The sequence below is a fragment of the Papaver somniferum genome, chromosome 9, assembly GCF_003573695.1.
Source record: "Papaver somniferum cultivar HN1 chromosome 9, ASM357369v1, whole genome shotgun sequence".
Lineage (NCBI taxonomy): Eukaryota > Viridiplantae > Streptophyta > Magnoliopsida > Ranunculales > Papaveraceae > Papaver > Papaver somniferum.
This window is the reverse complement of record NC_039366.1, coordinates 191,752,070-191,757,823: the sequence shown is the minus strand read 5'-3', so window position 1 is coordinate 191,757,823 and position 5,754 is coordinate 191,752,070. Positions and strand designations below refer to the sequence as shown.

At 39.1% G+C, this 5,754-nt stretch overlaps 1 non-coding gene across 1 annotated transcript; it reads left to right on the top strand.

The window, feature by feature from the left end:
- The first annotated feature begins 4,829 nt into the window (after window positions 1-4,829).
- Window positions 4,830-4,901, top strand: TRNAD-GUC. Its single transcript has one exon. It is a non-coding gene; the product is annotated as a tRNA-Asp (tRNA).
- The last annotated feature ends 853 nt before the right edge of the window (window positions 4,902-5,754 follow it).

The following is a 5,754-nucleotide window of genomic DNA, read 5'->3' as shown; positions in this document are numbered from 1 at the left end:
AGCTTTTGCATCTTAGGAGGAAAGGTGGTTGTTGATCGTCGCACGGTTTTATATTAGTAGCCGCATAGGGAAGCTGGTGGGCCTGGAGATGTGTGAAAATTAAGCGCAATAAAAACGGGCCTACACTAATACCGCAAGTGCACGGTCGTCAGTTGTAGCTCGTGCAAGTACGGGTCGATCCACAGAGACTGGGAGTGTTTTGGAGTTTTCTAGCTATTTTGGGCTCCTAAATTGTTGTTGGTTAACTATTAAGCCTTTTGGGCTTTGGGCTTAGGGTACCTTTGGATTATAGGCTTGTTTGACAATGAAGTGAACTGAGCTTGGGCTCATTTGGTCTTGAAGTGCATTAGGCTTGGCCTTTGAAGTGCACTGGGCTTTGAGTGTCAATGGACTTCTAGATTAACCCAAGACTGAACTGGGCTTTGTAATGAATCTGGGCTTCAGTAATCTTTGAAATGAACTGAACTGAACTGGGCCTTAGGCCTTAACCTGAATTGTGGCTGGGCCTTAGGCCTTTAGTGACTGGACTTTGAACCTGGGCTTTTAGCCTTTGGTTCTAAGCTAACTGTTTGGAGAAGCAGCAGACAAGGTAAATCAGGCTCTAGGCAGACAGGGCACTAAGTCACACAGGGCCAAGGATGGCATTTACAATGACATGTACAAAGAAAAAGTGACAATGGTATACACATGGAAGCAACACAGGGCAAAAGGATGCAAATTTACAATGGCATAGCAGTGATAAATCAAAGGCAATGGCCAAGGGCCAAAGGAAAAGGAAGAACAGGGCACAAAACAGTTATAAAAACAGCTATAAAAACAGTGATAAGAAGCCACAAAAACAGATAGATAACAAAGAAGAACAGGAAAGATGCTAGGCAGTGGCTGTTTTTTGGTTAAATCCTTGTCCCTAATGGAGCTAGGTGGAGGTTCTAGCCTGCCTATGTTCTAAGGCATACATAAATGGAATGGAAGGAGAAGAAGCTTGTCCAACTGTTTTACTCCTAGCATTGACTGTCTTTTAACAGCACAATCAATCACAAGCAACAGTGGACACTAAATTCCTCCATTTCTCAATCAGCTCAATTTACATGAATTCTAACCTAAACTTCCACCACTAACAGTGAACAAACTTAACATTAAACACTAAACATAACAGTGAACTAACAGTGAACTATTGAGAAAACAGCAATGAAGGGAGACAGTAAACAAGAGTGATGAAAGAACACTAGGATGTTGAATCCACCATTAACCTAAGGGATATTCTACTCACAGCTAAGATAATTACCAAAGTGCTAATTGTCTGATTAAAGCACAACTAGTCTAAGGGCTTAGCAACACTGAACATGAGCTGCACATGATGAAGACTATCTCAGCTGGTTCATAATTTCATCTAGTCCTAGCATTTGGGATTCAGAACATACATAACAGAAACAGTACAGAACATGATACAAATATTACAGAAACATAACATAACAGGAGACATGAAACATAACATGGATAGCAACAGCACATTACATCAAATGGAGAAACTGAACAATACACAGAACATGGAAAAACATGGATAGCAAAACAGTGAAGAACAAAGGATAAAAACATAGCATAAAATGGAATTTTTTACAGAACTCACAGTTCTAGACACACTGGCTAATCCAGGCATACCTAATAACAACACCCAAAGCTTCAATTTATACATGCGAGCTCAAAAAAAATCAAAATCCCCAAAAATTAGGGTTTCACCAAAAACGAAATTCACTCACCTAACTCTCTGATTTCATCTCAATAGTCTCGACCCATGCTTCCTTCTCTTCTTCTCCTGCTTTTCCCATGCTCTAATTGCAACTCTATTCCAACCTAATCTACCAATTTCACCTCTAGGGTTTCTGATATCGGTGAGGCGTGAAATTGATAGATTAGAAGGCTATAAAGTAGGTGAAAGTGGTAGTAATGATGGGGTTTAGGGTTGGTAGGAGCCATGATGGCTTTGGTGGTGGATGTGGTGGTGGCAGACGGAGCAGGTGGTGGTGATGGCGTCAATGTGCACAGAAGGGGGGAGAAGAGGATGGGTTCGATATTTTTGGAGTAGGGGGTGTTTGGTTGGGATGGTATAGGGCTAGGTTGTTCAAGTGTGAGGCGGGTACAACAAATCTTGAAGTCTTGCGAAGCTGAGCCATGGGATAATATCTTCTGGGACGGATATAACGGCGAGATGGAGACAGATCATGAGCGACCGTTGGATGCCTGATACAACGAAACTGACGGCTCAAGATGGAGTTAGGTGTTGTAGTGTTAGACAGGAGCTTCAGACTTTGATGTACTGGCGATGTTGCGACCATTAGATTTAGATGTGTCCATTCTGACGGCTAGAAAGGGAAACGGGTATGGATATAGGAAATGGATCTGGGTGAGGGTTTTGGGCCTTGGATATGCCAAGCCCATATCTTCTTTAAGAACAATTCTTCCTCTTCAAGCCCAGTTCTAAGCTTTTGGTCTTGTGCACAACATTCTTCGCGGCTTCCTTGCGTGATTCCTATCGGCTTCCACCACTTTTCTGCTCTTTTCTGCTCCGCTATTCATCCAAACTTTATTTATTACCTAAAAATGCAAAATTAATTAATAAAAATATTTATTCTTGAAAACAAAGAAAATACAGAATATGGGATAAAATGTAGAATTAATGCACAAAAGATGAGTTAAATGCCAACAAAAAGATATAGAAATATGCACTTTTTAGCACTCATCAAATACCCCCAAACCTGAATTTTACTTGTCCTCAAGTAAAACAAAACTAAGGAAATCCTACCTATACCACTGTCGCTGGTCTCTCGAATGCATTAGCGTATGCACTAACCCTTTTAAACCACTAAGTGTCCCTAGTGTACGAGTGAAGTCTTGTGAAGGTTTGCTTAGAACGTACCTACAAAGTTCTAGGACAAAATATAAGCTCATATTCCATCAAATGTGACATGTGCAAGATAGTTTAAGCTCACAGCAAAATGGAGATGTCAATCTAGCTATCTAAGGCACAATCCTAGCACTGATAACAAATAAAGACATGTGATAAGAGTGTAAAGTGTATCTACACATGTGTAAAGAAAGATCGTATGTTATGACTACTAATCACCAAGAGATAGTTTCTCAGGCTAAGAACCGAGGTCGAAATCTAGCTAGCTGTCCGGACTTTACGAGAATTGTGAATGAGTTGGAGGTATTTCACAATTACTCGCGTTGTACATCAATGGCATACACCCTTCCTTGCTTATTACAAAAAAACAACAAAATGACTCTTTACATGACTCTTATTTACATTGACTACTCTCTTTTATTTTTGGAACAAGAGAGGATGGAATTGAAAAATACTTGATTTTTTTTTTGTTTTGTTTTTTCTTCTTTCTTTTTTTTTTTTCTTTTTTTTTTTTATTTTTCTGTTTTTTTTTTTTTTCTGAATAAATACATCGTTTTTTTTTTTTTTTGATAAGGAAACACGTTTGATACATAAACAAAAGGAAACAAAAAATTACATGACACTTTGCAAGAGGTAGCCCTTTTTGATGCACCCAGTTAAATTCGATGGTTGTTTTTCTTAATGTAACCTCCACCTTCTATCCCAACCAACCAAAGAACAAGCTAGTCAAGTTTCGTTCAGTATTCTAAAGTGATTGGCAACTAAAACTTCCGATATAACACCTCAAGGATGAGGCTATACATGTATTGGTAGATCGTGCGCGTGCAAATTTCTTATCACAATGTGAATTGTGCTAGAATCAGGGTGCCTAAATATCTAGACTAAGAATCCTAAAAATTACATATTTGCACAAGAGTCAACATTTCAAGGTAAATGAGCTCGATTTTTATGATTTTTCATTTTTTTTTAATTCTTTTTGGAATTTTTTTTTTTTTTTTAAAAAAAATTTTCAAAAAGAGGGAGTTCTGTTTTCAATTATAACATGTTATCAAAGTATCTACTCTATACCCCCAAACCTAAACTAAACATTGTCCTCAATGTTTCAAAAGATGAATAAAATTATAATACAACATACGAATAGGACTATGCTGAGTAGGGAAAAAGGAAAGAGAATACCCGGATGTCGGCGAAAACAAGATTAGAACTCCGTTATTCAAGGCAAAAATCCAACATATTTCAGTTAAGAGTCACATTGGATTAGCAAAATATGTACAAAAGAAACAAAAGATTTAATTAAGAAACTATCTACTAGACTCTATACAAGAAAATTTGGTTTTTAATGGGATTGGACTTTTTGGGAAAAATTTGGTTTTGGTGGGATTGGCGCGGGTGAAAATTATGAGTTCAAAAGATAACAAAATGACTATCATGTGTTTCTATTCCACTCATTTACCTCTAGATTATGTGTTTCTATTCCACTCATTTACCTCTAGATTAGGTTCATGTTCAATATGACTATCATGAGTAGGGTTAAAAACACTATTTTGATAATTAATTTCATTAGGGATAACAATGCTGCTATGATCATTCAATGTATGCATTTCTAAACTAGCAGTGTTTTTTTTGAGGAGATTGATGTTTTCCATTATAGATTGCATACAAGGGATCATGTGAAATTGTTCGTCCTCCCCTTGTGGTGATTGATACATGGGTGCATGGTCGTTAGGGTTTATAAATGGTTGATCGCAACCTTGAAAAGGTTGATTATGGTCCCAATAACCACCATCATAATAATCTGTAGGTTCTACAAACCTTGGAATTTCTCCAGTCCGCCTAAATTCTAGGAAAATATAGCAATTCGCAATAGTGTGGTCTAAGCCATCACATGCCGGACAAGGATAGATTTCAGGTTGCCTAGGAAAATTTGGTCGTTGTAGTATAGTGGTAAGTATTCCCACCTGTCACGCGGGTGACCCGGGTTCGATCCCCGGCAACGGCGCCAAAAACTTGGTGGGCCCGGAGATGTGTGAAAATTAAGCGCAATAAAAACGGGCTTAGAGTAATACCGCAAGTGCACGGTCGTCAGTTGTAGCTCGTGCAAGTACGGGTCGATCCACAGAGACTGGGAGTGTTTTGGAGTTTTCTAGCTATTTTGGGCTCCTAAATTGTTGTTGGTTAACTATGAAGCCTTTTGGGCTTTGGGCTTAGGGTACCTTTGGATTATAGGCTTGTTTGACAATGAAGTGAACTGAGCTTGGGCTCAGTTGGTCTTGAAGTGCACTAGGCTTGGCCTTTGAAGTGCACTGGGCTTTGAGTGTCAATGGACTTCTAGATTAACCCAAGACTGAACTGGGCTTTGTAATGAATCTGGGCTTCAGTAATCTTTGAAATGAACTGAACTGAATTGGGCCTTAGGCCTTAACCTGAACTGTGGCTGGGCCTTAGGCCTTTAGTGACTGGACTTTGAACCTGGGCTTTTAGCCTTTGGTTCTAAGCTAACTGTTTGGAGAAGCAGCAGACAAGGTAAATCAGGCTCTAGGCAGACAGGGCACTAAGTCACACAGGGCCAAGGATGGCATTTACAATGACATGTACAAAGAAAAAGTGACAATGGTATACACATGGAAGCAACACAGGGCAAAAGGATGCAAATTTACAATGGCATAGCAGTGATAAATCAAAGGCAATGGCCAAGGGCCAAAGGAAAAGGAAGAACAGGGCACAAAACAGTTATAAAAACAGCTATAAAAACAGTGATAAGAAGCCACAAAAACAGATAGATAACAAAGAAGAACAGGAAAGATGCTAGGCAGTGGCTGTTTTTTGGTTAAATCCTTGTCCCTAATGGAGCT